Source organism: Phodopus roborovskii, unplaced genomic scaffold, assembly GCF_943737965.1.
Source record: "Phodopus roborovskii unplaced genomic scaffold, PHOROB, whole genome shotgun sequence".
NCBI classification, from domain to species: domain Eukaryota; kingdom Metazoa; phylum Chordata; class Mammalia; order Rodentia; family Cricetidae; genus Phodopus; species Phodopus roborovskii.
Window position 1 is genome coordinate 3,725,596 of NW_026126575.1, and position 26,439 is coordinate 3,752,034.

Sequence of the window (26,439 nt, forward strand, 5' to 3'; positions counted from 1 at the left end):
ATGGCTGTTCATTTCACCCGAGTCCACCTTGTAAGCCATCCCTCCCAGAACTCTTGGGGCTTCAGAGGAAGTGCTTGTTGCTCAGATATGCTGCACAGAGAGCATATCAGAAGCTAGGTAAATGAATAAGGAAGGAGGAGGTCTCCCTGTGCCCCCTGAAGGAGTCTCCAGAGTGATTCCCATTACCATCACCACTTTCAAGAACCCAGAAATCAATGACACCCACTTCTCAGAACAGATAAGACTAAATGTCAAGAAGATGGACATTAGATCCTATTGCACATAGCATGCAAAGCACAAGGTGCCAACAGAGCTACCTTCTTTCTCCACTCAAAGAAAGCGATTTGGGGTTAAATCCCATACAGCTAATGAGTGAAGCCCCTAAGTGGGCTTCCCAGGTTACGGAGAAAACACCACAGTACACATTCAGAAATTTAATATCTGGATGCTCCAATCTGGATTTTATCACAAGAAAGGAAAGAGAAATAAAAAGGTACTTAATTGAAGTCTGACAGCTTATCCTGCCCAAGGCCTGTGGCTAACTCTTCAGCACACATAGGACAAACACAGCTTCCCAAGAAACATACCTTTCTGATCAGTTTCATCATCCACCATGAACTCTCAATAACCATAAGAGGGAGAACAGGTACAGTGTCCCCTTTATATGTTATGGATATGTACTGAGGTCCCAGAAGATGGCTGAAACTACAGCTGGTACCAAATCCTACGTGGTGGTTAAGCTCAACTATAAATTGATTGGAACAAGGTGTTTCAGATTACTAAAGCACATCCCTGGGCGTCTGTGAGGGTGTCTCCGAAGGTTATTAGATTCTAAAAGCTCTAACCTTAATCCATGGTTTGATGGATTCACGGATGGATTCAAATTTGGGAAGTGCTGTGGCTGCAGAAGGTGGGGTCTGGTTGGAGGAAGTGGGTTGTTAGGGCTGTGCTTTTGAAGGGTATGTGTGGGCCCTGGCCCTGGCCTGTTACTCCTCTTGGCTTCCTGGCTGTCAAGATGTGAGCAGCTTTGTTCCTTCATACCCTTCAGCCATAATGTTCTGCCTCACCAAAGTCCAGAACAAGGTAGCCAGCTCACCATAGATGGAACCCTCTGAAACCATGAGCCAGAATAAGTTTTCCTTCTTTTAAACTATTGGCTTTAGACATTTGTCATGGGGATGAAAAATCTAACACTTGCTGTAACTTAGTGCCTTTTTTGTCTTTATGGAGCACTCAGGCATCATGGCCATAAATTCTGAAGTTTTGAAGTATGACAGCAAACACGCTGATTTATTTTTCCCTTTCCATAACTGCAGACAAATGATTCATTCTTACCATACCTCAGCTACGATTTTCTTTAGTAGGTCAAGAACTTTTCACCTTTGCACTCAGAGCAAGGACTTAACAGCTGCTCTTTAGTGCATCTCAGTTGCCATTGCCACTACTCACATGTTTTTGGATCTGTTAATTAAATGAGGGTCACTTAAGTACAAGCACTGTGATATTGCCACAGAACTGATAATTGGGACAGCTGATGAATGATTATCAAGGGTAACATATACAGCATGAATATACTGGACATGTCCTAGGAGAGCAGAAGGGTATAAGATTAGTGTGTACTGATTAGTGTGTAAATAAACACAGCATGAGGGCTGAAGAGACAGCTAAGTGAGTAAGAGCACTTGGTACTCTTCCAGAGGACCCATGTCCAGTTACCAGCATCCATATCAAATGGATCATAACCTCCTGTAACTTCAATTTCCAGAGATCAATGGCCTCTTCTGGCCTATGTGGGTACCTCCTCACATGGCACCTGCCTCCACATACCCACAAATAAAAATTTTTAAAGGACCAGGCTATTTTTGTTAGTAAATAGCATGTTTTTTCATCAAATTTTCATTTATTAATTTTGGATTGTGATTGAGCACAGTTAACTAAACCACAGAAAGCACAACCTTAGATAGGAATAACAACTGAGATTCCCAGCAATAAATATTCCAGATGTGAAAGAAAGCACTAGTAAAAGGGCACTAGAGTCCCTGCAGCAATTCAGTGTGGGTATGAAAGCATGAAGCAAGGGTCACACTGCTCTACATAGGCAGTGGGGTGCTCATGGGAATAGCCAAAAGTCCCAAGTGGTCTCCTGGCCCCAGAGGATGAGCACCAGGGAGCTGAAGACTCAATGAAGCCATTCTCAGCCTGAAGACAAGCCAGCCACAGCTACAGGAAACGCAATCCCCAGGAGCAGAGATCAAGAGTTCTTATAGTTTACTTTGCCATTTGGTCACAGCTAGGAGAGAAGAGAGGAGCAAGAATGAAAACAAATGTGTGTCATCTACACATGTGTGTGCAGGCATACATCTCAATCCTAACCTCCTTCTAGGTTAGCCATGCCTGTCCTGTGAGCCTCTGGGGAGGCCCCTTGTGAGGAACGACTGGGTAGTTTAGGTTGTTGCTAAAACACTGAAAGGCTCTAGATGTTGCCACACACAGAAACTAACTATGACCCTGAGCAATTCCATATGTCCTCCTAATATTGGCTATCAACATGTCTGGTTTTTAGTTTTTATTGTCAACTTGACATAACCTAGATTCAACTGGAAAGAAGAAATCTCAATTGACGAATTGCCCAGGTTAGACTGGCCTATGTCAAGTCTGAGAGGAACTGTCTTGATTGATGAATGATGTAGGAGGCCCCAGCCCACTGCAAGGACAATCCCTAGGCAGGTGGATCTGGATGATTTAAGAAACTAACCTAGTATGAGCCAGTGAGTGAGGCAGTAAGCAGTATTCTTCCATGGGTTCTGTCTCAGTTTTTGCTCTGACTTCCCTTGGTAATGGATTGTGACCAGGGAGTTGTAAGCTAAAGTAAACACTCTCCTCCACCAAGGTGCTCTTGATCAGAGTGGTTTTTTTTTTTTAATTTATTTTATATAACAAAGTCCATTTAAATGAAAACAAACATTTATAGACAATATTTGGGAATTTGGGCGTTGTTCTTTCCAAACTACTTCCTGCTGGTAAGGGGCGCTGTCATGGCTGTTTTGAATGTAGGATCACCTCGTACTGTTTCAGGCGGTCTGGCTTTTGATCAGAGTGTTTTATCATAGTGCAGAAAGCAAACTAAAATACCTCCATAACCTGATCCCCCTTAGTGTTTGTGAGTCCCCCTGTGACTGCTTTGCATGGTTGCCAGGGCATCTGGCCACTCTTTGAACTCACAACCAGTCTGATCTCCATGGGGAAGTCTTTTCTATGAACTCTTTGCACTGCTCTTAGGGTGTATCCAAGTGTGGGTGTAGATCAACAAACACAGAGATGGGCAGGCATTTGCTGTCTTGCTCGATTTGGAGTCCTGTATTACACAGCCATAGATGACTTACACGTGGTTCCTTTCAATAGCTCTCTCATAGCACGCTGAAAGTGCTTTCTACCTGGCCTTACATGAGGCTCGTTCACTACTGTCTGTCCACTCATCAAATGCCCATCATGTCCACTGTGCAGCCACAGGGGTCATACAGGCAGAAACGTCTTGCTATATAGCAAAGTTATTAAGGCCAGCTCAAGCCAGCAGCCCTAGCAACCTGGGATGCTGCAAGGCCAAGAGACACCAGGTAACAAAGCAGAGCCCTGAGCTGCCAGTCATAGAGCCCAGCCCTGCTCCTGACTGGCTTCCATGTGGATTCTAAAGTCATTCAATATATGTGAGCCTTAATTTCCTTATGGGTTATAGAGGAGAACAACAATTAGCCCTCAAGAATATAATAAAGAGAAAACCAAGGAGCTCAGTACTTAGTAGCTCCCAACAAGGCTGCATTTTTTTTGCCACCTGTTTGCAGGTACAATTGAGACTATATGGTGCACCAGCCATGGCACTGCTTTGTGCATGCTCCGAGGCTGACCATGGAGCTTACAGGGATATGGGAGACTTCTGGAACAGCTGCAGCATTTGAAGAGCTAAGTCACACACTGGCCTGGCCTGGCATGGAGCAATTCAAGGCATGTCTGTGGTGGGAAGTTGTGGTAAAACAGCTCATACCTCATCTCACATTCAGGATATCCCCGAAAACCATCAAGTTGTATTGCTGGTTCAAGAGCAGAAGCAGCCAGTTTGGAAACAAGAAGCCGAAAGCTGTAGAAACTCTGAGAAGATGAGGTCTCTGTGATTTATGTGCAGGTGTGCATACACATGTATCCATAGGGGCATGCATATACACAGAGAGGTTACTATGTGAGCTTAGGGGTAGGAATGTGTGCCTGTGTGGGTATGGGTGTAAGTCTTCATTTTGCATAAATATTCTAATATATGTATGTCAATCCATGTGCATGTATGTGTGTGTTTGATGGCTGTCTGGGTATAAATGTGTACAGGGGCTTATGATTGTGCCTGTGTGGTATGTGGTATGCATGCACTTGACTATGGTTCTGCTATCATTGAGCATGGGAAGAGGCAGCAGAGGAACAAAAGCATCCCTGAACCCTCTGGTTCTCTCCAGGAAAGATGAGCACTCAGAATAGGATGGATTTCTAAACTGAGGGGAATAGGTATGGGGTCATAGTGCTACCCTTACACTTGCTGACAGGTCCTCAATGCCAAGCAGACCCCTTCACTGTGCATGTGCTGAGGTTCCAGATGCTATAGTATGTGTTGTTTGAGAGATCAGGAGATGAGCAGTGATTTAAAATGGGAAGGACATGGTGGAAGAGAAGGTGGGTTAGCCTGGCTGGCATCAAGCTGTCACCGTGCTTCACCTGCTACACAGGTAGCCAAGGGCTTCAGCAAGCAAAGAAAGGCAGGCGCTGGCAGAGAACTGTTCAGGCTAGTGTGCACTGGCATGCCAAGTCCTTCAGGGCCTTACTGGACTTAGAGACCTCTACAAACTGAAATCTTCATTTCCAAGACAGCTGTAGTCTGCAGGGGGCTCTGTTGCTCTGAATAAATGCCTACCCAAACAAGAAGGTCAACATGAGCCACACAGGGTAGTTCAGAAAGAGACTCTGGGTGGCTGAGGATAAAAATTTCTGTTTCTCACACAGAAGCTGACACCAGGGTCCACGCTTGTGCGTCACAGACTGTGGGATGCCATGGCAACAGCTAGGTGGGCTGTTCTCGTTCTCTGCTATGAGAGATCCAGACTTGGTCCCAAGTGCTGGCATCTCAGTCCTAACACCCACAAATAAATCCCCCTAGGCAAGAAGGGATTCTGTCATTGACAGTGAAATGCCAGGATTGGTATAAATTTAAGTCTGAAACCACCACCAGTCTTGTATGGTGACAAGCAGAAAAGCCCAAGAAAAATATAAAAATCAAATGTAATCTGCCACATGAGGTCATTACTGTTACACTCTTCAAGTCCTTGGAACACCAGCTTTCCTATGTATCTGTTGCTGTAGAAGTGACACCGTTGGCAACATTCTATGCCAGCCTCACTCTCTTGATGTGAATCAAAGCAGCATTCCTGTCCTCAGGCTCCCAGTCCAAGGCAAGCCCCTCTCCATCCACTCTAGAGCACTCTGCCCTGAGGACTCAATTCAAATTCTACCCCAATGACCATAGCCAGGAGACCCAGGTCTGCCCTTTCTCTCCCCCAGCTTCTTAGGGTCCTATAGACATTAAGCTGCTTGCTTCAGTCACATAAACTCCACTCCATATCCCCCACTGCCAGGTACCCCAATGTGAGTACCTAAGAAAGTGCTGTCCCCCTGCCTGGGAGCTGTGCATGGTTCTTGAATTAAATGCCTCCCTCCCATCATTCACATGACACTTCCGCTGCCTTCCCTGTGTCTCAACAGTCCGGTCCATAGGGACACATCATAATTTGAAGCAAGCTGTCCTGGTTCTGTTTGCTTACTGTCTTCTTCTTGGAGAGGGCAAGCAGAGTCTGTCTTACTTATCACAATGGACCCTGTGGGTTCTCTGTGGAATGCTTCAGAACATCTGTAGCAGCAATGTCACAAGGCAGTGGCCACATTCGTGTCACCCTTCCTTGCTATTGTACAGGACTATCCCCTGAGCCAAACCACCACCATCTTCATCAGATTATCAGGGCTCACTTGCTAAAAGATCAACATGACTAGGCTCGTGGACTACTGACATTCCTTCAGAGAAGGAGGTGTGGGGTCATTGAACCCTTGCCCCTTGCTATTGTATGCAATTCTGCTCAAACTGTATGTGGCCTCAAGGACTCAGGGAGGGTTCCATGGGAAAGTCATCATCCCTGCTGGGTAGAGACTTGCCAGTATGGCCTTTCTTGGAATAGGAGCAACCACAATCTTCTAAATAACCCCTTATCTATGCCTTGTAAGGAAGTCAAATAAACTCATTGGTTCCCCAGAGTGAACTTGGGTGGACTGTGCCTCAGTTTGTCATTGGGACTTGAAGAGAGGAAAAGATGTTGTATATGGCTTGCCCATTTGTAGACGCACCCCATTTTCTGCCCACAAATACAATGTGGGCAGACACTCTTGGTGTCTGGCAGTCTAGTCCTGTCTCTAACAATGGCCTCAGCTAGTGAGAAGTACATCTCAAATAGAACAGCTGGATATTCACAGGCATCACCATGTCACATTCCCAAGAATCTAAACTAAAGGCATGGCAGCAGCCTACCAGCCTTGGCCATGAGTAGACAGCAACTAGGCCAGCACTACCCAGCTGTCATCCAGAGATCAGACTCAATTCTAGAAAACCTGTATGGACACAGGTGTGCATTTCTAACAAGTTTTCGGTAGAGTCCTCCAGCAGCCCATCCTCACACTGCCTTCTGGTTTCATCAGTGGTCAGCATCTGTGCTACTCACTGATACAGCCCCTAACACTGTGTGTGCTTCTGCCCTCTCCACTCCCATCCTCTGGTCAGACTGGCTATAAACCCAGCAGGAAACACAAGCTTGTCCCCACCTTGCTGCCCCAGACAACTATCTTCAGATGGCTGAGTGAGTGGGTTTGTGGCATAAATATGTGTAGGCAAGTATGTCTATGAATTCATGTGTGTATTGTGTGTATGTGTGTGCACACACACATGAGTGCTATACACCGTTTCTGCTGCTTATTCCTTTTGCATCCTCACTTCATTCATGCTCTTCTTGTGCAGCTGCTGTTTCATATCTACAGTCCATCCTTATACCAACATCTACCGACACACATTAGGAGGCTCTCATTGTTATCTTCCCTGTAGGTTCCATGGCTTGCCCCAGGCCACACAGCAAGCAAGTAAAAGAACAGGCACTATGAGTTTCCCAAGTCTCATGTGAAAGTCTGTGACAGCAGTTGCAGGCTGCACTACTCAGTAAATCACAGCAACTGTAAGTAAAGGCAGAACTAATCAACAAAAAGATATCAGCATTTGGGTGCACCACATTTATCTAGTCTTTCCGATGCCAGAGCTCTTCCCCAACATCACAGCTGCAAGAACTGGTTCCCTTCTGAAGGGACACCACAGGCTCAGGCCACAGATGGACACTGATTATGTCAGCTATTTCCTCCTAGTGATAGAAAGCTGACTTGCACAGACACAGTGATCCTTGCATTGCTGTCCCCTAGGAGGAAGGCCCTATGAGTAAGAACGGGTCCCTGTATCCCCAGGCCCTGACTCCAAACCCAGCCTTGTGGCAGGTGCTTGCTTCCTGTGAGATGACAGGCACCAAAGAGGAATGGGAACCCATGTCGGATTGTGCCATCACAGGAGCACCATTCCCTCTGAAGTTGTTGAAGAGGCAGGAGCAGTATGTGGCTTCTGTATCCTGGCTCTTTCTTGTGACATGAAGAACCTGGAGATACCTCCCCATTAGTTAGACTCTGGTTTGTGGCTCAACCATCTATCTTGAGACACATGTGGTTATCACAGAGCTTGGGGCTGGGGACCTGTTCAGTGGAAGATAACATGCTTAGAACATGTAAAGGCCTGGGTTCCATCTCCAACACCTCAGAAAAAAGAAAAGGCTTTTGTTACTGAGCCAGTTTCTTTGTCTCTTCTCACTGGCTGTGGCTCCACACTGAGCTGCAACCTCACCTATGTGGAGCATCCATATGAGATTTCAGGCAGGGCCAGCCTCTCCTCACTGCTGTAAGGTGGATATAACCTGTCCCTGCTACCATCTAAAGCCTGACCAGTATTCCCTTTCAGACAGGTGAGGTCATTAATTCTGAGCAGGGCTCATATCGGTGCCTTAAAAATGCCTTAGATAAAAGAAGTTTCTGGAATTCAAAACCTCACTGATACCCCCTGCTGCTTGTGGTCAATGATCAAGGGAAACTTCCAGTGATTAGTATACAAAACAATGCACTGTGTGTGAGGCCTCTGGTTGAAGACAGAATTCTCAGTCCATCCTCCCTTTCTGATAATCAGAGGACCTCACAAGTTTGTAGTTCTCATAAGGAGGTTCCAGAGGCATCTAAAGAAGTGACTTGAGATAATCCCCAGGGCTCCTGCTCTGTCTTTGGCCCTAATTGCCACAAATGCCTTTTTATTCTGAAACTGACATAGGGAAAGCATTATGTAGTCATTAGGGACATAATCCTCAGTCACTGTGTGACAGGCATAGCCATCCCTGAGGGACATACTTCATGGTTCCCTGCATCCAAACACCAGGCATGTGCATGGCTTGATTCTAGAGCAGAGGCTCTTTACCTGTAGGTTGTGACTCCTTTGGTGTTCAAACCACCCTTTCACAGGGGGTCACATGTCAGATATCCTGCATATCAGACATTTATATTACAATTCACAACAGTAGCAAAATTACAGTTATGAAGTAGCAATGAAATAATTTTATGGTTGGGGTCATCACAACTTGAGGAACTGTGTTAAAGGTTGGCAGCATTAGGAAGGTTGAGAACCCCTGTTCTAGAGCCAGGGTGACTTGGGGTAGGGGGTGGGATATAGAATAGTCCTTCCCAAGAGAGTTCTGATTCCCATGATCCTGGAGTTCCTTCTTCCTGGTACTGGTGAATACCTGTCAGTTAGGACTTTTAAATCCAAGTCTCCCATATTGCAAGGAGAGAAAAGTGTAGCCATCTCTCTTACCTTTTTGCATTCAAATATCCATGTCTGATGAGAGACAGATGTGCTCAGTGGTAAGACTCGCTTCAAGTCCCAGCAGGGAGTGAGAAGAGATCAAGGGATATAAAATGTAGCAGGCCCTGCCAAAGCCATCCCTAACACAGGCACAGCTAAGGGCTCTGCACTCAGGCTGTCCCTACATCAGCCTACTGGGAAGTAGAAGGCAGTATGGTCACCAGGCTGATAATGCTTTGAAAGCGGCCTTTGTCACATCTGTGGGTTTGGGGTTACAAGGTCTGTTTTTTTTTTTTTACAAGGCCACAAATGCTGTGGTCATCAGAGCTCCCAGTTCCTTCCATGAACATATATTCATGGACTCAGACTCTGTCCTGCCATGCCAGTGAGTTCCTGGAGTACTGTCGGTTAGGTACAGCCTTTCCTCCTGGTGCTTATCACACAACACTGAACATTAGCTGTGCTGCTGGACTCTAGAGAACAGCAGAGTACTGACTCCCCCAGGGGTCCCAAAGGCTTAGAGAGAGAGAGACTTTACTGAGTCAGTGAAACTGAGGAAGAATAGGCCCTTTTAGGTCACATGAGCCCTAATGGTGAGGGCAGGTCTGCTGTGCAAGGCTGAGGTGGCCAGTTTGAGACCCTGTAAGAAGCCCATGTGATTTGAAGAAGGGATGATGGCCACCTGTACTTTTCCTACCTCCCCACTTCCTGGACTGACTTTGTCAGAGGGCTTCATGACACCATAGTTTAAGTTCAGAGGGTTCAGCTCTGGTAGCTAAGCCCTGTCGCTTTGGCCTATAGCAGCTCAGCACACTGTAGTGGGAGCACATAGCAAAGAAGTATCCTATATAGGCTAGGAACTAAGGGCACACCCTGGTGACCCCACTTCCTTTCAGTAGGCTCCACTTCTCAAAGATTCAACCGCCTCCCATTAGTGTTACAGGCTAGGGACCAAGCCTATAATACATGGGCTGTGTGTGTGTGTGTGTGTGTGTGTGTGTGTGTGTGTGTGTGTGTGTGTGTGTGTGTTGGGAGTACAGGCAAGATCCAAACCATAACATCTGCCTTGAAAGTTCCACGTGTGAAGCTCCTGGAGGGGTCCATGCAGCACAAGGGCCCTGAGCCTCCATGTCAGGGTACAGGCTCCTGGAAAATCATAAGAAGTCACTACCACCAGGAGAACAGGAACATACCATATCATCTTCAGTTTTCCAGAAGCATAGGCTGAACACTAGCTACAACCAGCCTACACACATCAGCATGGAGTAGGTAGGACCCTTCCTACAAAAGCCATTTCTGCAGTGCATAACCTTCCTTACAAGTGACATTGTGAGGAGAAGAAACATGGCCCACCTTCCCTCCCTCCCTCCCTCCCTCCCTCCCTCCCTCCCTCCCTCCCTCCCTCCCTCCCTCCTTCAGTCCCTTCCTCCCACCCTCCCTTCTGTGACCTTCTGAAGACAGTGGGCTGTCATCAGCCAGGTGGCTGTGGTAAAGAGTAAATCGAGGGCTGGGGAGCAGGCACCATGGTGGCCAGGAGGTACTAGAGCAGGGCTGGCACACAGGGGAGCTGTCTTTACCAGCTATCAAATGAAGGAAAGGGTGAGAATGGCCATGCTGTATGTGTCAACCTGGCTCAGAGAAAGATGGGAAAGATGTGGAGGCACTTGGTATGTGCAAGCAACAGGAAGCTGAAGCAGGTTCCGGAGCAGAGGGCGGCATGACGGCAGTGCGCCTGAGGGCAACATCAGCCACCTAGACTGAATGGAAGTATAGCCAGAGAGTAGAAGCAAGTGGTGGTGGACTTCTGACTCAAAGCTGTTGATGTCCCCAAAGTGTCTGAGCAACCTGCCCCAAAGTCATTCCCCCTACACAGGGCCACTCTGAGAGGTGGGGCTGCCACTGTCAACTATGTGGAGGTGTGAGAAGTGGTGCTGGGGCAGCATGACTAGGAAGTGATGGCACAGGACCCCAAACCCAGTCTGCTGAGAGTGCTGCGTCCCTTGTGTGCACTAACCTGTCAGGGTTCACCCTCAGCCAGAGACCAGGCAAAGCCTGGGAAGGCTCTCTGCCGCTGAGTTCTTGCAGTAACCTCACAGGGTGGCTCTGAAAGGCCCGGCTGCCTGCAAACTGCCTGCACTGGAGCCCTCCTCTAGCTTTTCGCTTTTGATCTTCAAGGATTCACTGATGTTGACAAAACTTGGGAAATTTCCAAGGCCCTTCCCTTTCAGTCCTGCATCAGTCAATCACCTGGAAACCCAACTCAGTGCTCCCTTGGGATGGCCACATGGTTGAGGGTATGTAGTGTGCTGTGACCATACTAGTGGCCCAGCCTATGTCCCCTCCACAGGATGGATGAGAACTTACCTAGACAGAAGCAGACCTGTATGAGCTCAGCCCTTTACCACCACAGGACACCAGCAGTGGGTTAATGCCCCAGAGCCTGGCCTGACTCAGCTCTAATACCTGCCACTGACCTGGTTTAGAGTAGCCTTACTCTGGCAGAGGGGCTTCAGGGTCCTGAGAAATATGTCTCCTGTAAGGGTGAGTTTGTCTTGCCCCTGACAATAGAGGGCCTTGGAAAATCCCAGAAGCCTGGGTCAGACCCGCCACCCCATGAGGCTCCTTGACCACTCAAAGATTTTCTTGGTAATAGCTTGCAGTCTGGAAGTTAATAGGTCTAGACTTTGAGTGTGTCCTATTATTTGTGTCCTCAGTTTCTCCAATTATCACCTTTGAGGTTGGTCTATGCCAATGCTTCTAAGTGTGGTCTAGGAAACTGCAATAGCAGCATCACCTGGGAACTCACTAGAAATTCAGACGCTCCAGCTCCACAGCCTTCCTGAATAAAGAACTTTGGACAGCTGCCATGCCAGTACACTAAGTTCTCTTTGGGTTGTGCCAAGCCATTGAAGTATGGCATACCTAGTGCACAGGGTCTCAGGCCATGTATCCTGTGGGTCCTCAGAGGAAGTTACCTCTGCTCACCAGCATGGCCTGTCTAGACAAACAAGGGCAGGTACATGTCTATTGTTACAGACTCCTAGCTGGGTAGCCAGCACCTGCATGGTTCCCCAAATACTTCCCACCTCACCTGTTGCATATTTGTGAAAGCCAGAGGGGATGGTAACACCATGTGTCCATGCTAAGCACTTAAGACCCTGGGGCTCTTACTGTCAGTGTGCTTTGTGGGGTGTGTGCAAGAGACACCAGGCTTCTCCCACCTCCAGGTTGGAAGTCTACCTAACTCCAGTGGGCCTGGTATATTTCTGGGCTAGTTAGTAGCCACATTTGAATCAAACTTTTGTAAACACCATTCTGGGAGCCAGGCAAAGGACCAGCCTGTGTGACCATTCAACACACTGTGGCTAGAGAGTGTGGTCTCCTGGGGGACTCACAGGGAGGCCTTGACTTATGGGTCAGACAGAGGCTAGTACTACCCCATGAGCTAACATTGCCTTCCCTGTGCAATCACACAGGCAGCTCTCTCACACTCTTCTGCCCCATGCTCCCTCTCTAATGACTGTACTGTCTCCCATATCTTCTCTGCACTCACAGGAGATGATTGCTCCTGGCTCTCCTTTGCTTAGCAACCTCATGGCTGCCCCTTGTGTCCTTGTAACCTAAACAGGACCCTGGTTGATCTGTGGCCCCCATCTGACCTCACCTTGTGCCACCTACCGCCCTTAAGCTCTGGGACACTCCCTTTGCTCTTTCCATTATGTCCTCCTGGTTCCTTCCTGACAATATCCACAGGATTTCTTTCTTCAGGTCTCAGCTCCAATGACCCTTCTCACCCTCAAACTTCCTACCCATTCTTTTACCAAATGAAGGGTCTCTGTTTGCATATATATACTGCACTTAGCTACCTATATTGCACACAATGAGCAATGGTTTTAAATTCTGGCCTGGCTACTTTAGCAGCTGGGTGACTTTATATAAGTTGTCTAACCTCTCCATACCTCCCTTTCCTCATTTGTAAAATGTACCCTCACTTCCGTAAATGAGTACAAACTGCCTGAATGTAGCATGTGTCCTATCAGCTATTATTAGAGTCATTATATGCCATGGGCCAAGGGCTCCTGGGCTCTAGTCCCAAACTAGTGTGACCTTGGGCAAGTCTTTTTCCTTAAACATGTCCTCTAGCTGCAGAATGTGGGTGTTAGCCAGGAAGGCTCTGAGGCCAGCATGGATTAAAGCATGCCCACAAAAATCTCCAACATTCCTCCAGCTAAAAGGAGGGGCTAACCCTTCCATTTCCAGACCTTCTCCAGGCTTACCGGATCACTGCATATTTCTATCTATCTGGGCTCTCTAGCACAATGCTGTAAGCTTTGTGGCTCATAAACAAGGGCAACTCTCTGAACCCAGTTCTGAAAGCTGCAAGATTAAATCAAGGTGTCAGCAGATCCAGTGTGTGTCAAAATCCTGCTTTCTGGTTCACAGATGGAGGTGGTACCTTCCACCTCAGCCTTGCATGACCAAAGGTACCAGTGCTCTCTGTGGTAGTTTCTTTTACAAAGCTATTAGTCTATACATCAGAGTTTCCCAGCCCCTTCCCCCTCTTCTTCCCCCCCATATCCTGGCCTCCTAATACCTTGCTTTGAGATTAGGTTTCCACACTGAACTTGGAGCTAGCACAATGTTCAGTCTACAGTATTGGAATCATCAATGAACAGAAAGTGGCACATGTCAGGTCACCACAATCACTGCTGGACAGCCCTGATCTCTAGGATTGCTCACCACAGGACCACTCAGGTAGCCTTTAGCCAATTCCAACACTGACTACACAATTTCCACCCGGAGCTCCACACTCCACAGTTCCCCCTAGAAACTCCACCCCTTGGTCTCAAGCCTCAAAACAGACTTTTCTGCTCTCACCCTCCATTTTCCTGACCTCACCCATTCTCCACCACAGCCAGGAAGACCGGGCTGAAGCCACACTGCCATTCTAGCTTTCTCTGGGTCTTTGATTTCTCATGCCCCCACTGCGATCTGGCCCAGGTTCTCTGAGGCCATACCTGACTGAGTCCCACCTGTCCACCCTGTAGGATGGCCCTGGACAATGCCAGAGTTTACCTTCTTAGAACATTCTTCACTCTTCTGGAAGGCAACTGGTATCTGCTGTTCTTTCAAGTCTCCACTCAAAGATGCCTCCTCAGAGGGTTTCCTGTAACAGCTCCTCACACCTGGGTGTCAAATGCTCTCCAAAGTTCAGTTGTGCCTTTCTTTTCCTGGATGTTTTCAGGAGGAACAGAGCCTTGTCTGTGCTCATTTCCTGCAGGCCTCTGGTTTTGAAACTGCAACTGACATATGGAGGCACCTCATTGAATACTTTATTATGAAAGCACAAAGTATGATAATGGCTGAAAGAACAGCTTGATGATGTCCACAAACAAGGAATTTACCTGAGTGTGACAGCCACCTCATGCTATAAGACATAAGTTGTTACAGTCCCTTTTCAGTATGAAGTATATTTAGCGTTCTTCATCAGTTACAGACAGCAGGAGGCACCAGGCTCATTCTCCCTTAGCAGGCAGCGGGTGCTTGCTTGTCTCAGAACTCTGAGAGTTGGAGAATTATAGGCAGTCTGATCAGAAAAGGGAACAGTTTCAAGACCTGGAATACACATTAGCTAAGGCTGTGTCCTAAACCAATAAGATGGAGAGTTTGGGAAGGAAACAGGGCTGGGCCTATGGGAGAAGAGGACAGGAATTGCTCACAATCAGGGGACACCAGCTATTTTTGTTCCTCTTTACGCTGCATCCCTTTCTGCAGAGTGTTTATTAAAAACTGCTTCGTTTTTATGATCTCAAGCTTTTTATTTTATTTTCAACAATGGTTGATACGTCCTAGGACAAAGGCTGGAATGCTACCATCAGTAGGAATCTAATATGGGGAAATGTGCCTCAAGAGGAAGAGGTTACCTTAGGGCTCAGGAAAGCAGAGGTGTCTTAGAGCAAATGCTCCATGTCCATAGCATCCTGGCTGCTAGGTAGCATGTTGGCCTACCACACTCCATTCTCCAAGGAGAGGCATCTGCAACTTCTGATGGGATTCCTCTTCAATGCCAACTCTCTGTCTACTTCTCCAGGCATGTATTCCTCCACTCCTTTTCAGGGCAGATCTGCAGCAGGGGTCCTGCGCCAAGGTGGCAGCAGCCTCTTGGTGAACTGCAGAGGGCAATGGGCTCTCCCACCATTGCTCAGCTCTCCTTCGTGTATCCCCTGGGCTGCTTCACACTGGTTAGCATGTCTCATCTCACTCCTAGCAGAGGGCTGTGCTTTGTCCCTGGCTAACCCACAGGCACAGAGGATGGTCACAGTTCCTCTAACCAGCAGCCCAGCCCTGAGCAGCAGGCAGCGACCAAGGGTTTCCCCCCCTCAAGTATGGAGAGTGTCACCCCAGGCAGAACTGCTTCTGGGGGCTAAGTTTACACAGCCAATGCATTTCTGAGAACTGGGACTTGTTTGGGGGATTTTTTTTTTCACAAGACTATTCCAATTTTGTCCTTAAGTATGTCTTTGAGCAGCTGCCTATGCTCATGAATCATTCACCATAAGAGCAAGCTCACCCTCTATTCTCCCTTCCTTGCTCCTTGATAGAAATTAAAGTAGTACTGCACTACACTCCCCCCAGAGCTTTCAGAGGTGTGAGCTGCCGCAGGCTCAATGGAGTCCCTGACAGTGGGGAAACATGCTTGCACAGCCAAGGATGGGCCTCCTCCAGTTAGTAACCTAGCCCACATCTAAGCCAAATCTTCTAGACACCAAATGTTCATGTGCTCCAGCTGTCAAAGCTGATCCCACAGCCCGGGATCACAATACCTAGGTTAGATATCTTTATATTTGGGGGATGGAGCCTGGCCCCTGGAATGTAGTATGTACTTTGAAGAGATGCAAGAACTGTTAGAATGGCAGATATAGTGCTCAACACTCTAGAGACCTGTATGAAGCCCCACTCACAAGTGAGATCTCACCCTGGAAATCCAATCTCAGCTCCATGAACAGACACATCAGGCCACTCTCCCTCACTGGATGCACACACTTTCCTTTGCCCTGCTGCCTCACCCGTCATCTCCTTGAACCTTCTGTCTAACTGTTCCACCTCAGATCCTCCTTCCAGCTGTTACGATGCTCTGGCAGATATCAGAACAGATATCCCCTCTCCAGCCCTCCCTTCATCCCTCCCTCTCTCCCTCCATTCCATCCATCTAGATTTGAGCCAAACCTGTCCCTTCACGCCAGCAACTCCACTCCCAGACACTTCATGCCAAAGGTTGCTTCACTCTCAAAGCTCTCACTCCTACAAATCTTCCTTAATTTCACTTAGCACCTCCTGAAATCTTGTTCTGTCTAGTAACATATATATCATCTTCCATGGCATACTGACATCCTGAGGGCATCAGGCCTATCTCAGGATGCAAGCTCTGTAAATACCCAAAGCTTGAGTGTGGAAGAGATCTTTTCATAGACATGAATTGTGATCAAGGAAGGCGCAGTAGAAGATCTGTACACAGACGATCATTACCAGAGATGAAAGTCTGACAAAAATGGTTTTACAGCAGCTTAAAATACCCAACACCTGGAAAGGAGTCATGCAGGCGGGAAGAGGCTGGGAAAGTGGGCTCTTCGGCATTTCCGCAACTTGCCTACTTTGCAGTTACTTTAAAAGCAGAGTTTCCAGCTAGTCCTCCCACTCCTAAAGGACTCCCTATCCTCAGCCCAAACTAACATTCCGAGTTCTATGCAGAAGCCTGCATGGAAATTGGGCAGGCCATTCTCTCTCTGATGGAGCATGAATCACTGTGGAAGGCCCTAATAGAGTAAGATTGGCCTGACACAAGTGACTACCATTGCCTAATATCCTGCATACCAACTCTGTCCCTTTGCCAGACAGGAGTTATTTGAGAATGTAAAGTTCAGCTGAGATGGAGTCTATCTGAAACTGAAAATCCCAAGCCATAAACCCTAGAGGAAACATCCAACAGGCAAGGAGAGCCCAAATCCCCAACTGTATATGAAAGTATTTCACAACAAAGCTCCTTCACCAAATTGCCAGGGACCCATCTTCCCCCTCACATCTAAACATGTTGGTAGAAGAATCTGTTTATCAAATAGACTGCATCCATGTTTCACTCATTCATTCATTTATTCACCAAATCCCTCCCTCATTCCACCACTATCCATATATCCACACATCTACCCATTCATGTACACATCTATCTGCCTTCCATCCATTTACTTATCTGTTAGTCATCTCTCCATCCTGATTACACAAACCCCCTAACAATCAGCTTATAAAGAGTAAGGGTTTATTTGACTCATTGTTTTGGAGACTCCACTGCAAGGATGGGCAGAACCATTGCATCTGAGCCTATAAACATATCATGGTAGAAGCACAGGGTGGAGGAAAAAACCTTTTCCTAGCCAGGAAACTAAAGAGAGGAGAAATGCTATGATATCTTTCCCGAGGACACATGGCACAGAGTCTATGCATCACACATTAGGAAATGATGACAGAATAAAGTCAAGTGACACGATGTCTAAATTCCACATATTGGGAACTGATGACAGACCAATGTAATTTTTAACAAAATTCAACTTAGTGAAGCATTGAGTTTATTGGGGTCAATTACAGGAGGAGGAACAACTTAAATATAGCTATATCAACAAAAGGCCCACCCCAACACAGGCGAACTCATGGAAGCTGCATCCCTGGGTTTCTCTGCATGCAGGCAGGCATCTCCACCAATCTGAAATCTCCTCAGGAGCAGTTGTTTGCTGTGTTCTGACCTTGGGGAGGGGACCTCATGAGTCTTGTGAGTTGTAGTTCTCCAGGACTTAGAAGGTTGTTTACTTTTTGAATCTTATGAGCCTCCCTCAAGGATGGATTGTTTTAACATGGAAGAAACTGCTACACAAGAAAAATAACAGGGTCCCAGAGGCACCTTTAGTGACACATCTCTAATGTCTTAAGGACCTCTTACTAGGCTTCACTTCTTAAAGGTTCTACTACACACATAAATAGCACCACCACGGTGACCAACCCTTTAGTGCATGAGCCTATGGCAGATATTCAAGATCCCAGCCACCCATGAAGGCCTCCAATCAAAAGTACTGACTGACTCAGTCCACTGAAGCCACTGCAACAGATCATTCTGCAGAGCTTGCAAAAAACAAGGCACTGCCCGGCCTTGTCCCCAATTTCAGCCATTCTCTTTGCCTAGGAACAAATTCACACTTCACTGCACCTTCCTCTTCATTGCTTTTGTGCAATCTACAACTGGAACAACTCCATGCTTGTCTGGGATATCTCCCAGCAGTTATCCCCTGCAGCCTGACTATTCACTGCCTTGCTCCCAGACAGATGTGCACATGGGGCTGAACTCCTCCTCTACTCTGGGAGACAGCAAGTGACTCCCAGGGTTCTTGGAGCCTGGCAACTCTTAAGATAGGCAATGTTAGAATTCAGCTCCTGTTCATACAGCAGACTCCCTTCTCTATTTCAGATACCTATTGGCATCCTACAGAGGCACTGCCTGTGAGTCCCTGGCTAACAGACATGCTGGTATCATGGTCTCATCTGAGAAGTGAGTTAACATGGACTCTGATTCTCTTCGGAGTTCCCACCATGCTGTTGCATCTCTGTCTGTTCATCCATGGCATTAATAACTCTTATAATAAATTCTTTATTTCTCAGGAATCTGTCTAAGTATCCTCTTGAACACCATCCCCACATATGAATCCTAACAAGGCTCAGAGTGATTATGGTAAGAGTATCAAGTGACACTGGTAATGTGTCAACTGCAGTTTAAGAATTCATTATTCAATACCTTTCATCTTGGCAACAAAATCTTTCAAGTAAAAGTACTATCATCTGCCTCACTTCGCAAGTATGGAAACAGGCCCAGAAAGGTTGTGTGATTGCCCACAGTCACAGAGGACTTAAATGACAAAGCCAAGCTTTGGACTTGCCTCAGCATTTATTTAGCCCAAACTTCCATGCCCTTTAAGAAAATGGACAATCATCTCAGTAGAGTCAGCAGACTTGGTCTATGGATCAAGAGGAGGCCTCTTTCTACTGTAGGCCTGTAGCCATTGGCGCTGCTGAGGGGGAGAGGCTCTGGAGGAAAGAGGTGAAGCAATCACAAACCATCTGGAAGGAGCTGAAGATACTCTAAAGAGATACCTGTGTCCCTCCCTTCCCCCTAAAAGACTCTTCAGACAATGGACCTTGGCAATTCGATTTCCCCCAGGAGTCTCACCCTAGGGCAACACTGCAAGCCGGAGACAGAGTTTGTCTCTAGGACAGATGTTTCAAACAGTGTAGACAACTTGTCAGACCACCCTTCAGGAGACTGGAGCCCAGACATTGATGGGTCATTAATGGATGGGACCACACCTTGACCAGGGTTTCTTGACATACATCTTGGCCCTCTGTTTAAAACTAAACTTCATGCCTGGTCCCTCAAGATGGACTTGGGAGGAAGGTGGTCACTGGATCTCTTTGTCCCTTTTCCCATTATAGTCACATTGAAGAAATCCATTTTCTCTGCTTTTCACTGTTACTTGTCTGTCTTATGGAGAATGTGTGGTCCAATCTAGATTGTTGGGGTTGCCAAGGCCTAGGCTCTACCCCTAAGAGTCCTGGTAACAGAAGAAAAGGTGAGCTCAGTCATTCCTCTCTTACTTTCAAGATAAACAGGGTTCCCCAGCTCTGATCAAGTCTCTTTTATCTTGAATCTGAGCGTTTGGATCCAAGGCTAACAGTTGCTTAGGTCGATGGGCCCATTTTCACCTTCCAGCTATAACATCCTTCTTGACCTAGGTACTTCAGAAATTCATTATTTTTTGAGGCAGAAGAACAAACAAACAGAAAGCAATGCTTCTGAGGGAGCACTTTTATGCTTTTGACCATGCAAATGCCAACCTCACTTATAGGGGCCATTCCCCCCAAGAGGCCAGGTCCTGGCTGCCCATAAGCTAGCTGAATGACTATCACTCCCAGGCTACTAATTCTAGAACACAGAAAGCTCTGCCCTTGCTTTATGCTCACACTGACCTCTGATTTCAAGATTCATAGCTGTCAGCCAAATGCAGGAGAGGTTGGGCAGCTGGTGCTGGGATGAGTGCTTCCATGGTTCCTTCTGTGATCTCCCACTGATGACCTGCACATCCCTCCACATGACCTCCCACTAATGATGCCTACTCCCTCTATGTCCTCCCACTGATGGCCCACAGACCCCTCCATGACATCTATTGGTGCCCTACACACTCTTCATGACCTTCCACTAAAGGACACACATATACCCCTATGACCTCTCACTAATGACTCATAGCCAACCCCTCCATAATATTCCACTGATGGCACATACACCCCTCTGTGACCTCCCATAGGTGGCACCTCCCATAGGTGGCACACACACACACCCATGACCTGCTACTGATGTCACATACCTCCCTCCATTACCTACTGCTGATGGCACACACATCTCTCCATGACCACTTTCTTAAGGCACACACAGCCATCTGTAACCTCCCACTGATACACTTCCTTGCTTCTGCCAGATCTTCCTCCCACCAAAGGCATATGCACTCTCCATGACGAAGCACACAACCCTTCCATGATTCCCACACCTCTGTTAGGTCCTTTACCCATTCCCCCTCCCTCTCCATGACCCACATACCTGTCAAGTCTTCCTCCCACTAACAATGTACATAACCCTTCAGTGACCTCCTTGCCCACCAGGTCTTTTCTCACTCACAATGCACATCCCAAACCACCATAGCACCAAAAGGTTTTCCTTGTGTTGACTATGTACACATAACCTCTGTCCTTACCAAAACACTGCTAACCTCTCGCACTGCTTATTGTTACTTATCACAGTTACCACAAAGAAGGGTCAAGACAGAGGAGTGCCTCAGAGAACAATGCTTAATAACAGTAGCAGAATGGAGGGTCTGTGTACAAGAAACTTTGCAGGCAAATTTCAGTTAATGAACATCACCATAATGGGCTGAACAGAGCCTAACCTTCATTCTACACATTAGAACAGCACAGAGAAACAAAAACTCAGCTCAGACATGAAAGCAATTGTCTGTAATCAGCATCCATTTCTAACTAGCACAGAAGTCCTTCAGGCAGGTATGCGCTCTATAAACAAACTACCAGCCCAAGATCGTCAGGTAATTACTGTAATCATTCTTATTGCTAATAGGAACTTGCACTTTAATAGTGCTTTTCACTACATACAAAACTTCATAGGCATATAGACAGAGCTTGCTGTGTGCTGGCTGCAGAGATAAACCCAGGCACAGCTCACTCTGGAGGAAACGGATGAACCCACAACTCTGAAATTCTGTGGTGGCCCTAGTCACAGAGGAAGAAAATTAAAAACTAATTCAATTCAGCCTTGAGGTGTGCTAGGGTTGTCTGGACAAGGCAACATCCTGATAAGCCTACAAAGAACAGTCAGACATTCTCCAGGCTACATGAAGCAAACATGTGGCTGGAGTGTAGAAGTAATTCCTGGGGACTGAGGAGTAGCACAGAACAGACCACAGGCATCTCACAGGCCATGTGGACTTCCTCAGGAACCATGTGACACCACTCAAAGGCTATAGCTCCTGCACAGTGCCCCTTGTATACATCTTGTGTGCCCTCTAATCTCAAAAACACTCATCCGGTGTTCCTTCAACTCTTATCATTCCCTCGGAGGTACATCTGGAACTCTGTGTCAGAGCTGCCTGTCCAGTCATCCCAGGCCCCATAGTGGCTTGTCATGTGTATATTCTTATTATTAGAAAGGGAAGAAACAGACAAACAGTAGGTCATCTTTTGACTGACCCCCAAAAGCCCATATTTCAATAATCTGTGGGGGTCATACCACATTCAGACCATGATTGTTACTTCTCCTCTGGTGAGTACTTCTTGGTATCTAATAAGTCTAAAATGTAAATCCAAGGTTTTTTCCTATTGGTTTTAATAAAGTTTTATGTTATATTATTTGAGGCAAAGTCTCAAATAAAATGAGGTTGGCTTCTCAAACTCAGAGAAATCTGCCTGTCTCTGCTTCCCTAGTGCTAGGATTAAAGATGTACACCACCATATCCAGCTTGTTTTTATAAAATTCTGAATTTATAATTATTTTACTTAATCTTATAATCCATTTTTAAATTAAAAATACTACAAAGAGGATGAAAACACAATGTTTGACTGAGGAAAATATTTCCAAGCCACGTATCTGATGAAGAAGTTACGTCTAAAACATATAAAGAATATCTGAAACCAAACTGAGAAATGGGCAAAAGACATGAACATGTAGTTTATGAGACACACAGATGGCAAATAAGCACACAAACTGCTCAACATTGTTGGCCACTCCAGAAAAACCAAGGACACTCAAGGATGTGCCACTGCATTCTCAGTGTGGTGGCTCAACCAAAAACTACCATCACATAGAAAGCTAGTGAGGATGCCGAAAAAAAATGGGTCAGTCACACAAAATACTCAGGAAAAAACTTTCTGCACCAAACACATTGACTATTCTTTCTATTCGTTCTTTCTCCTCAAACATGACACAGCAAAACATGTTAATCGTGTTTGTCACTGTGGTGATTCGAAAGAAAATGGGCCCCAAGGAAGTAGCACAATTAGGACTTGTGGTCTTGTTAGAGTAGGTATAGTCTTGTTGGAAGGGTGTCACTGTGGAGGCAGGCTTTGAGGTCTCACATATGTTCAATATACTGTCTAGTGTCTCAGAACACTTCCTGTTACCTGAAAATCAAGATGTAAGACTCTCAATTACTTCTCCAACACAATGTCTGCCTGCACACCACCATGTCACACCATGATGATAATGGACTAAACCTATGAAACTGTAAGTCACCCCAATTAAATGTTTTCCTTTATAAGAGTTGCTGTAGTCATGGTGTCTCTTCACACCAATAGAAATCTTAACTAAAACCATCACTGCATTCTGAGTCATCTGGAGCTGATCTGAAACAAGTAGGAGACAATAGGTGGCTTCTATACCAGGCCTATGAAAAATACATACGGGGCCTACATTCCCTCTATTTTTGTATTCAATGGGTACCCTAAACTAATTTCCCATGGATAGCTAAAAATGAGTGTACTGACACACACAACTCAGATGTCCTGAGGACATTATGCACAGCAAGATTCCAACACCACAAGTTATACACCATATGATCTCACCTAGGTATCTTAAAATGACAACATTATTAAAAGGGGGAATAGATCAGGAGAGAGGAAAGGAAATACATAAATACAGCTGCAAGAGGCAGTTTTGTGCTTCTGGCATGTTCTTGTGTCTTAATGATGGGATGGCTATGAAAAGGCTACTTTGCATACTACACATACAAGGGAAGGCAAGTGAAACTGCGGAGATCGGAAGATGGCATCACACTTCTGTAAGGTGTAACCACTGAGGGAATCAGAGTGCAGAATACATGGGCCTCTCTGTATTATTTCTTAATGCACATGCATCTAGAATAATATACAAATAAAAGGATTATATTTTTGATTTAAGATGTTTTTATTGTTTTCTTTGGAAGGCAATACAAACACATGTCTTGTGTGTGCCTTCTCTCTCATTCTGCCCAGTATTAATTTCTGTCAGAATCCTTACCCTAGGAACCCAGCTACGATGCCTCTGCCTCAGGGAGCACACAGACCACATGAGGAGACCTGGGGTGGGAGAATCAGTCAGGGTCTCAGGCCCTGAGAAGATGTCAGCCAAAAAAAGGAGAAGAAGGAGGAGGAGAAGGAGAAGGAATATAAGAAGGAAGAAGAAGAAGAAGAAGAAGAAGAAGAAGAAGAAGAAGAAGAAGAAGAAGAAGAAGAAGAAGAAGAAGGAGAAGAAGAAGAAGAAGAAGAAGAAGAAGAAGAAGAAGAAGAAATAAATAAATAAATAAATACAGGAAGACATGTGAGTGATTAAGCATTCATACTCCCTCAGGCCCCAGGAGCTATGGAGTCACTTGCAGCCTTCAAGTGTTCCAGCTGGTGGCCCTATAGTTCAAGGGCAAGCAGTCCTGACCCAGAGGTCACAAAAGATGGCACAGATGGTGTTACCTTTCAAAGCCTCCTGGGTTTGGGACCTCAGTGTCTACATGTGGAAGGATTCTCTTCTTCCTAAACCAGAGGTAGACGCTACTTCTACCCACAATCCCTCCTCCTTCCTTCCTCCATTGTCCTTTCTATACCCCCCTTTTTTCCTTCTCCCCTTACTCTCTCCCTCCTCTCTTGGCCCATTTCTCCCTTTGTCCTTCCCCTCCCTTCTCTGAGCAGAATTCTGACCTTGCAGTCTGCACATGCATGCAGCTGGCGCTGTGTAATTACTTGACTGCTGCCACTTGACCCATCTGCTGGTAAGCAGTCATATGACTGCAATCTCCTTGCTTCCTTTCTAGTGATTTTCCTCCCTACCCACTAGAAGCAATCTTTTCCATGATCAACCCCATCCCTTGAGTGTGTCAGAGCCTATTGAAGGTTCCTGTCCAGAGGAAAGAGGCATAGCTACCGAGGAGATCTCAGCTATGTGGAAGCATCGTTCACCACCCCTACAACCCCAGAGTCCTGTAATTAGCTCTAACCCTTAACCTTTGTGAACAGGGTGGGTGGACAACTGGAAACAGCAGCCGCAGGCTCCATTCACTGTGTCCCATGTTAGGGTGGGGTAGCCTGGAGAGTGTTCTTCTGGACAGACAGGTAGGGAGAGTAGAAGGGTTGTAGATGGCAGCCTCAACAGGGCAGCCTCCACCAAGAGGGCCTAGGAGCCTGGGGATGAATGTGGCAAGAAAAACAAGAGCCACTGCCTCCTGGAAGCCTGGGGATTTTCCTGTCTGAGGGACCTTAAAGAAGTCTTAGGGTTACTTATAAACAAACTACCCCCTATTCAAATGAATCCACAACTTCCTCCACCATTATGGGAAATGTGTGTTCCTACACACAAATGGCACGTTTTTAAAACTCACATTCCCCAGCCCACTACTCAGTTGCTCACAACCATCTTCATGAAGGGCAACAGACCAGTAATTGAGGGCACTGTCTAGGTGAATGGCAGCCCATGGCCTGGGACTGGGTCAAGGTACTCAGTTTCTGGTCAAGCCTAGAACACATGAAACTCTTCAATCATCTACCAGCAGCCAGCATTTACCACCTACATGCCACTCTGTCACAACTGCAGGGAGAGGCAGCAGATGTGACTGTGAAACCTAATTTGGGGACTGGGGATGTAGCTCATTTGGCAGAGTGCTTGCCTAGCATGCACAAAGCCCTGGGGTTCTATACTTAGTATCACATAAAACTGGGTGAGGCGGTGAATACCTGCAACCTTAGCACTTGGAAGACCAGAAGTTGAAGATCATCTTTAGCTACATAGCAAGTTGGAAGGCAGCCTGGCATTCGTGTGCTGGAGGATGGCCAAGACCCCCATAACCATACTAGTGGCTCTGTTCAACAGCATACAGATACTGTTCACTACAGACACAGACTCTGCTTGCTCCACAGGTTCTGAGAGTACCAGATATAAGCTAGGCATCAACATCCTAACCTCGCAGAGGTCTATCTTCCCCTTTTATGGGCAAGTACACTGAGGTTCAGAGAGGTCTAGGAAGACAGTCAAGACTGTAGGTTATACAGCCTAGTGTAACACTGATGCTCCAAGCATGAGTGTGATTAACTTATTTAGTGACTTTATCATGCAAACCCCAAGTGGCCACTTCCCTGTGCTCTCCTGCATGGCTTACTCCTGCCTATGGCATACTTACTCCTCCACATGGCCCACACCTGCCAGCACCACTCTCCCAACAGAATCTACTTGTGGATCCAGAAGTGAAGCAATTCTGTGCCTCCTATCCTCATGCCAGTCTCAGAGAAGGTGAATTCATTACCCTTTAGCACAAAGTCAGCCAACCATGAGATCACTGGTAGCAAGTTCCCTGGTCCAAAGAAAGGGAACCCCAGTTTTAGAGGAATCTAGTGACCTGCCCAAGGTTACAGGTGGTAATGGAGCATGGTGTTCCCAGTCTGGACACGTGGGCTCTTCCTAGTGGCCCAAGGGCAGGGCTTCTGAACCATTACCACGTATGATCTGAAATAATAAATGACTTTTACACAAAGGAGAACCTGCCAAGGAGTGCTGAACTGGGGATGGAGCAGCTGAGGGCTACAAGGCTTGATTGTCCTCTCTGACTCTGACAATTTCCGGCTCTTCGCCCTAGAGGACCTCTGCAATTTAGTTCTGTGGTCAGCAAGCTCATCTGGATATTAAAAGTTCATTTACTTGCTAGTCTCCTGTTTCTTATGGCCCATTTGTGGGCTCCCCCCACCCACTCCAAAGCATCATAAGCCTGCATCCTCGTATGCATATAAAACATTAAACAGTCATTCCACAGATAAAGACG

General features: G+C 46.5%; 1 protein-coding gene across 6 annotated transcripts in view; it reads right to left on the reverse strand.

The window, feature by feature from the left end:
- Iqsec1 (IQ motif and Sec7 domain ArfGEF 1) overlaps positions 1–26,439 on the reverse strand; it is a 318,516-nt gene that overhangs the window by 209,627 nt on the left and 82,450 nt on the right. The window lies entirely within an intron of this gene.